The sequence below is a fragment of the Rhipicephalus microplus genome, chromosome 3 (genome assembly GCF_043290135.1).
Source record: "Rhipicephalus microplus isolate Deutch F79 chromosome 3, USDA_Rmic, whole genome shotgun sequence".
In the NCBI taxonomy this organism is placed as follows: domain Eukaryota; kingdom Metazoa; phylum Arthropoda; class Arachnida; order Ixodida; family Ixodidae; genus Rhipicephalus; species Rhipicephalus microplus.
The window spans coordinates 125,163,151-125,174,975 of record NC_134702.1 but is presented as its reverse complement, the minus strand read 5'-3'; positions in this window follow the sequence as shown (position 1 = coordinate 125,174,975).

Genomic DNA, 11,825 nt, shown 5'->3' with positions numbered 1-11,825 from the left:
TACAAGACGCAGCAGCTGTGATTTTTTCAAGCCATGGTGCCTGCTATCTACGAGTTGCATAGCGTTCTCAGCCGTAGTCCTGAGCTTCTCTACTGTTTGGATGATGGTTCCGTGAGGCTTGATGATCATGCCGAGGACCCTGATAGTATCTACCCTGAGGACTGTGTAGCTATCTCTGAATTGGAGCATGATGTTGCGTTCCGCTGAAGGTTTCCACCTTTTGGTTTTGGCACCCCTGCGTTTAAGCAAACGTGAATAAACGCGGACCACGTAGCACGCGCGCGCGCACACACGCGCGTACACACATACACACATAGCTCACTTCCAACTAGAAGAGTAGTTCAAAATCGGTTCCTCTGGCTCGTCTTCTAATATAATGACAGAAGACGTGGTCAGCCGGGTGGCCTTCGGCTACAGCAAAGAAGCAAGAATGCGGTAAACGTAGCTCGCGCTACAAAATGAAGTCAGAACCAGCAACGAACTTGCGCAACAAAGTTTTTATGACAAAGGAGTACTTTCCTACCTCCAGCGAACCCTCAGAGGACATGATCCGTCCCCAATTTTAAGACAATCAAAAGAGACTTAACTTGTAACGCACAACAAAAATGGACCACATGTTCTTTGTCGCATCATATGCAATTACATTCATACAGTATTCACAAAAGTGTCATGTCGTTCCATTTTTTTCATTCAGTTTGATATCAGCAGTTCATAATATTTACGACTTGAATAATATTTTGCGGTCATTCCATATGTCAGGTATAAGTATTATTACACGATTGTATTGACGATATTTGTTTTCTCTTGTTATGTGTGTAAGTGTTTTCTTTGAACCATGTTTTTTCGTAAATCTTTTTGTGAAAAATATTTGTATTGCCCGTAATCAGTGCACTTCAAAACGTACTGAGATGTATGAAGAACCGGCATCTCCGGCTGCACAAGTCAGCTTCCTTCCGGCATGAAAGTTCCGCACTTAGTGCGTCAAAAAGGAAGCTGTACTCAATCATTGTGTGACGTTGACAACTCCTCGACCGCTTAGTATACTAGTATACTTGACGACCGCACCGACTCATGCTCACACCGACTCTCGGTTGTTTTAGTTGCAGAACTAGAGTTTTGAGGTAGATTTTATCAGACAATTGTTCATTTACCACCAAAGCTACCAAGCACGACTGTCTTTCACACTTAATTAGGGGGCGGTTTCAGTATTGGAGCCTACAGCTATTGTTAGGTGTAAATGTGTACGGGGTCATAATCCCCAGAAATATTTATGATGCAACTTGCCAGCATGTACCGATGATGACGAGACGGCGGACTTATCGGCTGTCAGAAAGTGTGTTTTATGCGCCCAAATTAGGCAGCTAGAACAACAGTTTAGGTTGCGGATATTATGCAGCAAATAGCAGTTTCAGACATCAATTTTTCTAAGTATCCGTGCAATAGATTTCTGTATAAATTTAAACAATTTGAAAATAAGGACTTGCATTACCTGGATCACTATTGTGATGGTATGGTGCTATTTTGGGTTCAGGACTCGTCACAGAAAAAACGACGCAGCGTGCAGGTGAACAAGCTTGCGTAAGATGTATTTACAGACGCAAAATAACCGAACAAGTATAAACATACAGTTGGGTTCAATATTCTGTCCTCTACGCGCAATAGTCGATCGTTCTTGTTCTATTGGGAGTCTTGGCTGGCGAGGCCGCCGAGTCGAAAGCGTCAAGCGTCAGATGGCGTAGCTTCGTGGATGCTGTGTAGGCGTAGAGTAGTGGCCGTTGATTCAAGAGCTCCGCCCCCGAGAACTCCGCAGCGTAGACTTACTCAGCCTCCACGTGCTCACGCACTGAGCCCTCAGTGTGCCTGGCGGCATACAAACGCAAGATTTTTGCCGGCCTCATGCCCGGTTTCTGGCCCGATCTTCGATTAGCAGAACAGGCGGGAGCGAATCGGTTACGCTGAGGTGACAGGAGGTAGGGCTGTGGATTCTCCCATGCATAGGACACCCAGAAAAAGAGAGCTCTGAAACTTCTGCCCTCGTGCTTGGTCAGCCACTGACCACGCTTCCTAACGCCCCACCAGGCAGCAGATAGCCACCCTTTACGCCATTGCACAGCACATAGGCTGTTGAATATTCGACCACTGTCGTGCTGTTTGGAGTCATAGCTGACAACGTTGGTGAGTCAAAAGCATCCAGCGTCACATATTTAGCTCGATTGTGACTGTGGTCGCATAGAGTCGTGGTGGTTGAACTAGGAGTTCCTCCAACAGGAACTCCTTCAAGGTAAACGTACTCGACCTCGACGTCCTTGCTCGCAGGCCGAACCTTCCGTGGGCCCATTGGGACACAGCGGCAACGCTTGGCCTAGCTTCGGGGCTGGTTCATGACCTAATCTTCTGCTGGTAGAGGTGAGGGAGTACGGCTTCAGGTTCTTCCTTGAATGCCGACCCTTGCTTACGGCTCAAGGACTGGTCGTGCTCCCTCGGGCGTCTCCCTCTTTTCGTGACGCAGGGACGCCTGACGCGCTGAAACGGGCATGCGTCAAAGCAACGCAGTGCGGCACGCTCCTGCGAGTTTATGGCAGGACTGGCACATAGTGTGACAACGCCGGCGTGATGCGACGAAATGAACCCCAACGAGCACGCGCACCGCGTCATGTCGAAATGCATTGGCCCCTTGACTGTGGGATGTAGTCATGTTCTCCCATGAAATGCATATCATGATTACGTTTGCACTATTCACACACCTTCCTCATTCATTGGCGTCACGTAATACCAAATTTGGCATACGTAAGCTAGCGAAACGGCCGTGAGCGCATCGTGTGTATGGCATGTACTTATGTTCTTACAGGACACGCATGTCGTGATTATCATGTTTGGATGTGTCATTTACCTATATCTTCAGTTCGCGTCACGTAATACCGAGTTTGGTACATGTGAGGATAGTGAAATGGCCCCGAGCGGATCATGAGCGTGGCATGTAGTCATATTGTTACATGACACGCATCTCATGATTATCATGTTTGAACCAGCCACATACTTTCGTTGTCTAATCACGTACCGTAATACCAAATTTGGTATATGTGACGCGAGCGGAACGGCCGCGAGTGAATAATGAGCGTGGCATGTAGTCATTGTGTTACATGACACGCATGTCACGATTTTCATGTTAGGGTCAGTCCCTTGTGTTCGCCATGCAATCATGCCATACCATACTAGTTTTGCAACATGCCATGTGAACGAAACCACTGCAAGAGCTGCAGGACCATGAAATGTAAATTTTGACATTCCTGACATACATACCGTGATCTTTATATTGTGACTAGTCAAATGTTTTTCATAAAGATGTTCTTCATATTGTCATGTTATACAATACCAAGTTTGGTATTGATACCTTTATGGAAAAGGCCAGGAGAGATGAAAGTCGTAGGCGGTTAGATAGATAGATAGATAGATAGATAGATAGATAGATAGATAGATAGATAGATACATAGATAGATAGATAGATAGATTAGATAGATAGATAGATAGATAGATAGATGGATGGATGGATAGATAGATAGATAGATAGATAGATAGATAGATATATAGATAGATAGATAGACAGATAGATAGATAGATAGATAGATAGATAGATAGATAGATAGATAGATAGATAGATAGATAGATAGATAGATAGATATCCTAAAGTCGCCGAAGTTTCTCTACTCTATTTCACATATTTCATTGCTATGCGCGTAAGTCTACTCGTATGAGAGGGAACGCTTGTTTGGCACCTCTCCTATACAACAAGTTTCTCAGATTGGGCCCGAATCATTGCTCTTTTCCCTTTTTCGTGTTTTATAGCTTCAAATTTTGTCTTGGTTTCCCCTATTCTGTTTCTGAACAACCCAGGACTACTTGTTTTTCAAGTATTAAACAGTCTAAAGGGGTCGCAAGCACGTTTTTTTTCTACGGATCTGAAACATTATGCGGCATCCTCTTTCTATTGCTTTGATTTTAAAGCATTGTTTAAAGCTTTCCCATTCTTCCAACTTATCCTACTCCCTTTGTGTAACCAAAGATTTGACTTTACTCTTCACGAGTTCAATGAATTTTTTATCATTCAAAAGCTTTTCATTAAACTTCCAAAGTTCCCATTCAACCTCCTTTCTAGTCTTGGTCTCTATCTCGAACATGACCAAACTGTGATCAGTATACGATATTTATTTCACCATGTAGTTCCTGCAGCAGGTTGCTACGTCTGAGGTCGCATAAGCTCGGTCAAGCCGAGCATGGCAGGTACCTTGAAAATGAGTGAAGTGCCGGTGTTTCCCATCACCAGGATTATAAGCCACATCGAGCATAGCAAGATTGCCTATTACATCCCTTAAGTACACTGAACCGGCCTCACTTACGCGTGTTACAGTTTGTTCCCTCTCCACCCCGTTTCCCCTCTTTCATGATATATGCTTCCAGTGGTCAATCACCGCTGTCCTTTGCCTGGTGACACCGACTAGTTCATGTCTCCGCCGGTGTCTTTGCCGCCAATGTAACAGTATCGATACCACACTTAGTATGGCATAACATGACTTTATGAAGAACATATTTGATTAGTCATAACATGAAAATCATGACATATATGTCATGAGTGTCATGATTTACTATTCATGGTCCTGCAACTCTTGCGGTGGTTTAGTTCACATGGCATGCTGTGAAAATTGTATGGTTTGGCATGGTTGCATACCAGTGACAGACCCTAAAATCAAAATCATGACATGCGTGTCATGTAACACTATGACTACATGCCACGCTCACGATGCACTCGCGGCCGTTCCGCAAGCGTCACATATACCAAATTTGATATTACGGTACGTGAATTGACGACGAAGGTATGTGACTGGTGCAAACATGATAATCATGAGCTGCGTGTCATATAACATCATGACTACATGCCACGCTCATGAGGCGCTCGGGTGTTTTCGCTAGCTTCACATGTATCAAACTCGGTATTACGTGACGCGAACTGAAGATATAGGTAAATGACACATCCAAATATGATAATCACGACATGCGTGTCATGTAATAACATGAGTACTTGCCACACTCACGATGCGCTCGCGACCGTTTCGCTAGCTTACGTATGCCAAATTTGGTATTACGTGACGCCAATGAATCACGAAGGTGTGTGAATGGTGCAAACATAATCATGAGATGCGTGTCATGTGAGAACAAGACTACATCCCACAGTCAAGGGGTGAATACATTCCGACATGACTCGGTGCGCGTGCTCGCCGGCGTTCATTTCGTCGCGTCACGCTGGCGTTGCCACACTAGGCGCCGGTCCTGCCATAAACTCGCAGGAGCGTGCCACACTGCGGTGCTTTGACGTATGCGCGTTTCAGCGCGTCCGGCGTCCCTCCTTCACGAAAAGAGGGAGACGCAGTGTCGTCTGGGTAACGCATCGGCATATATTTATGTTACTCTATGGCATCGGTGTGAAATGCATGTCACATTTCGCGTCGGTTGTCGTTCGGGGTGCACTGACGGACGCTGGTCCACCTGGCGTCAGATTATAGAGTGTTCGCGTTTTGCTAGCGTAGCATCGCTGCGCCCAGCATGCGCTCGTCAACGTTACGTCGCAGTATTATGGGCCCTTCATGATGCTCTTACCGCCGTTTAACTCGCGTCACATATACCAAATTTGGTATTACAGTGCGTGAATGAATGACGAAGGTATGTGCCTGGTGAAAAAATGATAATCATGAGATGCGTGTCATGTAGCAAAACGACCACATGTCACGCTCATGCTGCGCCTGCGGTCGTTTCTCTAGCTTCACATATACCAAATCAGTATTGCATGACGTCAACAGACGGCGAAGTTAAATGACACGTCCGCACATGGTGATCATGATATGTGTGTCACGTAAAACATGACTACATGCTACGTTCAGCAAGCTCGCGGCCGTTTCGCTAGCTCCACATATACCATAATTTGGTATCAGGTGGCGTGAATAGATGATGAAGATAAATGACACGTCCAAACGTAATAAATATGACATGGAAGTCATGTACGGCATAATTTACCTACCCCTCATAACGTTGTTCTGATTTTAAACTGGCATATAAACCTTCCTCATCTGTGCTTCGCATATCATCGATTTCCACTGTACGTGGGATTTGCAATTTTTTTTTCTTACAATTCCCAACCACAAGAAGAAAAAACGAAGGACTGAGGAGCAGGCACAGTTTACCGGCGGTTACTGTCAAGTTTATTATTAGTTTCTCACCCTCACTAAAGGGCGACATCTGCTCAGGCTTTATACCCCGTGTTTAGAAACGTTCCTTGACTTCAGCTTGACTTGAAACTGACTTCAATGCAGCGCGTTTCAACGAGTCTGTGGTTTGTGCTGCCTTGGCACCGCCTAAAAACAGCGCGTTAAAAACGCGTTTGTGCTGCATTGAAGTCGGTGGCAAATAACGTTAAAGTTTAGCCGCGTTTTTGAATACGGGAGTATTACGCCTCTCGGCTCATTTGACAGACAGCCCCACACAAATGATTGAGTAATGAGATGTTTTTCGCGCACCGTACAGCGCAGTCGGGCCAGCGCAGTGCTGTAGCTCTATTGTTAGCAACAACTACATAACAGCTTGGCCAAAATAATGCAATGCGCAGGAAACATTATGCTATCATATTATTGCTTCAGTAAGCATACGAATGGACAATCTGAGTTTTCGCATAAAAGCCAGAGAAGTGCCAGCGAGTGCGACCGGCGGCTGTCGGTCGCGGGAGGCGTATACGTTTGCAGGATGTGCTGGCAGCACGTCTCATTGATGTTTGTTGCTTTTTGCGCGGACTCTGTACACTCTAAAAATGTTTCATTTAGGGTAAATGATGACATGGATGTGCTTTATTGTGGTTCTTACTCGTCTAAATTGTGTATTCTAAAACCCAAAGGGCCGATAACACTTGAACAGGCTCGGTTGGTAGGCCCAACTTTTGGTTGAAGTCATGGTGGTAGAACAGAAGGGTAAAAGTCAAAGTCTCTGGGACTTGTCTTGACGTATGTCGCAGGTAGAAGTTTACGCTTTTTAGCGTCGCACGCACTTTGTTAACTTAAAAGTACGGTACAAGTAATTGGGTCTACAAGAATTGCCAGAGTTGCGTTTCTAGCGTGGCGGCATCAAGTGACCGCTGTATTATGGTGTACCGTTGAAAGGGGAAATTGCGAACTGGAGATTTGCGAACTTCTTTCTCGACAACTGCGTTGAGATGTAACACATTTACAGTCACTGCTCACAATGACACATCTAGTCTTCTATCACCACAAAGCAATAAAATGTGCATGTCAAACTGATGCATAAGTGCACGAGATGTAAACATTCGCGGCCACAATTTACGTACCACAAAAATTTAAGCGTAGTTGAGGCCACAGTAAAAAAAGAATGCTAGAAAGCGTAATGAGCGGTGTTGGTTTCTTTCAACCGTAAACATATTTCTCTGCGCATTCCCGAGTAGAACACTACGAATAATTGAATGGTTTCTCATACTGCCATCGGGTTTTTCATCATGCCACCATCATTCACCAAGATTCCATCACACCACCGTCATCCAGCTTGTTAACCAAGCCATCCACCAAACATGTCTTGAAACGCAACCATCAGCCGGCATCGGCCACAGTCACCACCATTGGCTCGCCACCACCACTACCATCTGCCACCATTTGTTCACTCTCGCAGTGATCAGCCATTATGTCCACTACAGCTTCCACCATATCTGCTATCATTTCCACCATATGCAGTATTATTTACACCACATTCACCAACGATACCAGCATCTAGCAGCCCAAGATTTTCAATAGGGGTATTATCAGTGATGTCCTTGTCGACTATAAGACGCGAGTTTTCTTTCCTTTATACTTCGGTTTCCAGTACGGTCCTGACATGTGGTTTTGCTCTGTGCCGTTTGCCTCGTGCTATGCTTCCCCATGAATACATGCTTTCTCACCCAGCACTTTGCGTTACTTCATAAACTGTGGCTTGCGGAGTACGCAAGACAGAATTATAGTAAGGCAAAAGCCTTCAATCGCACCCTTTCGTTTTTTCGATGCGGAGCATCTAATACTCGAGGCTTGTAGTGCGGCGCCATCCGCAAGCTTCCTCCTCCTTCTTCCACCATCTGTGCAACCCTTCCTCCTCTACACACCACGCGCGCTTCACTCCTCCATCATCTGTGCACCCTTCCGCCTCTACACACCGCGTGCGCTTCTCCTCTTCACGAACATTCGCTAGCTGTATAATGCAGCGCGCATGCGCCGTCACACTTCGAGAACATCGGCAGCTGACGTGCGCGCCTGCGCCGTCGCACTTCGAGAACATCGGCAGCTGACGTGCGCGCATGCGCCGTTGCGCTTCTTCCCCTTCTCGAACATTCGACAGCTGACGCGCGCATGCACCGTCACCCACCATCTGTGCCGCGCGCGCTTCTCCCCTTCGAGAACAATCTACAATTCTCCTGATTCTCCAGTGGACGCGCACGATTCTCCAGTGGACGCGCAGTGGACGCGCCGTCGCGCTTCGAGAACATTCAACAGCTGACAGTGCATGCGCCGTCGCGCTGTATATATACTCAAGGTCGGCGCTCGCTCGCTCAGTTGGCGCTCGTCGGTTGGTTTGTACGGCGCGTCGACGTCCAAGGTCGCGGTGAAATGAATTCCAACGAATCCACAAACACAATGATCGACGTCCCTTCGACCAGCGTCGCCCTTTCGCATACGTGTGTACGTGTTCACTCATTTAACACCCCCTCCTACAACCACGTTAACCAATTTAGCCATCGACCCAAGTAAGTCGCAATTTAACACCCCATTTCACAACCACGTTAACCAATTTAGCCATCGACCCAAGTAAGTCGCACTTTAACACCCCATTAACCAATTATATGCTCCGCATCCTCCTCAGTGTTCCCCCGAGGGAAGCTGCGGGCAATCTTTTTTAGAAGTGCATTAGAAGGGAACGCGAACATCGCATTCCCTTCTAATGCACCTCTGTTCGTCTGTCTGTACATCCCTGCTTTCGTCTCTCCGTCCATGCGTCCTTGCGTCTGTCTGTGTGTCCATGGTTCCGTCCAGCCGTGTGTTCATCCGTGAGTTGGTCTGTCTCTTCGTCTGTGCGTCTGTACTTCTGTCCATCCGCCCGTGCGTGTCTCCAAGCACCCATGAGTTCGTGTATGCTCCCATTCGTCCGTCCGTGTGTCCATTTGGCCGAATGGACGGATGGACGGATTGTTGTTGTGCTGTGATTTTTTTAAAGCTGTGTCGGTGCTCTTGCCGATACATTTATATGAATTGTATCGTATTCTCAGGTGGACGTTGTGTGCCTCTCGCAAAAGTCAAAGTATATGAGTTGTGTTTTTGGAACACTACATCATGTTTTTTTTATTCCTTGCGCAGTTGATTATTTTGAATACACAACATATAGTGACCAAGGATTCGAGCCGATTCGTCTGAACAACTTCGGCAGCGTTACGGAACCGTACGTTACTTCAGGTAGGAAGTCATTTCTTAACTATGTCCGCTTTAAGTAACAAAACCTTTATTGTCCATAAGTCTGCCAATGGCACCTAATGCAGTTATGCTTGGTACGTAAAGATGCGGGAATACTCAGGGCATCTTAATCACTGAACCATGATGATCTTTGTGGGCAGAGTGATTAGCTACACAGTAGAAGTCAAGAAGCAGTAGATGATCAGCACATTATTGGGTCACACAGTAGCTATCTCAAAGTGCCTCGAACGTTTCCGCAAATAAATGTAAATAACGAACAGCTCGGCCTAGAGAGTGTTTATGCGATGATATACACAAATCAAATCGGGGTTATGGTAGAACCATAAGGCGCATTTATTATTTCGACGTGATTTGTCCTTCACAAAATTATTGGTAACAAGGAATGCTATTGTCTCTGCGTGCCCATTGCGTGAGCTGTATACCCTGATTTTTCGCGAACGTTACAAGATACCATTAACCAGAATACACAAAAAGTGATGGCGTAACTGTAACAAGTATACTTTTTTGGTTCAAGCGCCTGTAAATAAATGACTTGGTGATGTAAAAGATGAGGATACCTATTGCTAAAGATAGCTATTGATCGTGAACGTGAAAATAGCTATTGGTAATTCTTAACAATACTTAGACTACATAAACTTTATGGTAGCCAGTGCAATCAAAAATCATTTAACACATCCAGTTGCCTCTAGCTTGACTAATATGTACTGAACTATTACACACGTGGGGCAATAAAAGTATTTAAAATGCTAAGTTCATTTCCAGATTGTTCTGTCGCAGCGTCCCAATTTAACCAGACACCTCTTCTCCCAACCCACAAAAGTACTCGTTAGATAACGTGTCTACAAGGTGCTGGTAAAAAGAACAAGACGCTACACGTCTACAAGTCCAGCAGATACCCAGAGACAACGTTCTCTTGCCATCCACCTGCTCCTTGGTTTTCTCAGTTGTGTTATTAAAAAATAAATTGGTGCACTGTACTTTTGCGTCGATTAACAAAAGCTCATCAAGATCACAACGAAAGAAGCTTATTTTCTGCCCGGAAGAGGCAATTCTTCGCATCGTATGCACAACGCACGATAGTTCTCTTGTGTGGCTTTGCGGATTCATTATAGTAGACTATCATTCAAAGAAACCTGAAAGAACTAGGAAAATCTGTTCAAATTAACAGGGGTTTCGTTTACTGAAAGAAGAATAAGGCTGCAAAATGGAAGTAGAAAATTAATTGTGTTAGAGGCACTTGTTCCTCTTAAGCAGCTGTTCTCTTTAACAGATTTGCATTTACTGAGGGTCTTCTGTAGTCGCAAATTGTAGTTCACCAGTATGACCACAAAAGTACCATTTTTTGTCGCCCTCTTGGTAAGTCATCACACTCTAAAACAGTTAGAGATGGCATTGCACGTTCTTGCTTCCGCGCAGCTCCAACGAAAATATGTAGGCACCTCATGAACCCTAGCATTTCCCTACATTTAAACAGACTGTGGATTTCTGCCTTCGGACCTTAGACTTTGAAAATGTGAAAAGCTTTTAAAACAGGTCAAGTTAAAAGTTGTGTCGAACCATCTAGATAAAAAAAATTGTCCCCGTATCTGCATGTAGTCTGCAAATGTCGTCTAAACACGACAGTCTTGCGTGTGGAGAAAGTGAGCAAAACATTTGTTTGGTGCTCTTCGCAAGAAAATTGGTGATTGGTATCTCGGAGGCGCTGCATTAGTGCCTCGAGCGTGCAGCGGACGCAGATGAGCGCATCACGTCACGTCGTACGTGAGACATGAGCGCCATCTGGCAGTTTTCTTTTTAACAAAGCGCATGGCCTTGAGACGGGCGTGCGCTCCCGCATCAGAGGTGATAAGATGTAAAACACAAAGCGACGTGTAGGTGCTACGACAATGTCGTCTTAGCAAACCGTTGGAAACACTCGCTTGTTCGTGCAAGCGTTGCATGGTTCACGCAGCGTTATTAACGCTACGGTCGTTAGAAATATTTACATACACCTTTTTTAGTTAAAGACGCAGATGCAGAATGTATACATGTTGTTATGGTACCACAGATATGCGCAATATATGCTTTTTAATTGACAATCACACACAAATGAACGCTGTACCTTAAGCAACATTGGTGGGCGCTGCGGATGGAGTCGGCTGTTCGGGGTGTTGGCTGGGGCTGTTTAAAGTACCTGGTTCGCGGTAAAGGTGGACAAATAAACAAAGGTACAGACAGACAGACCAAAGTTTTTGCGTCGAAGGTTCCCAAGAAAGACTATCGTCTTTAAAAACGTCACTGCGC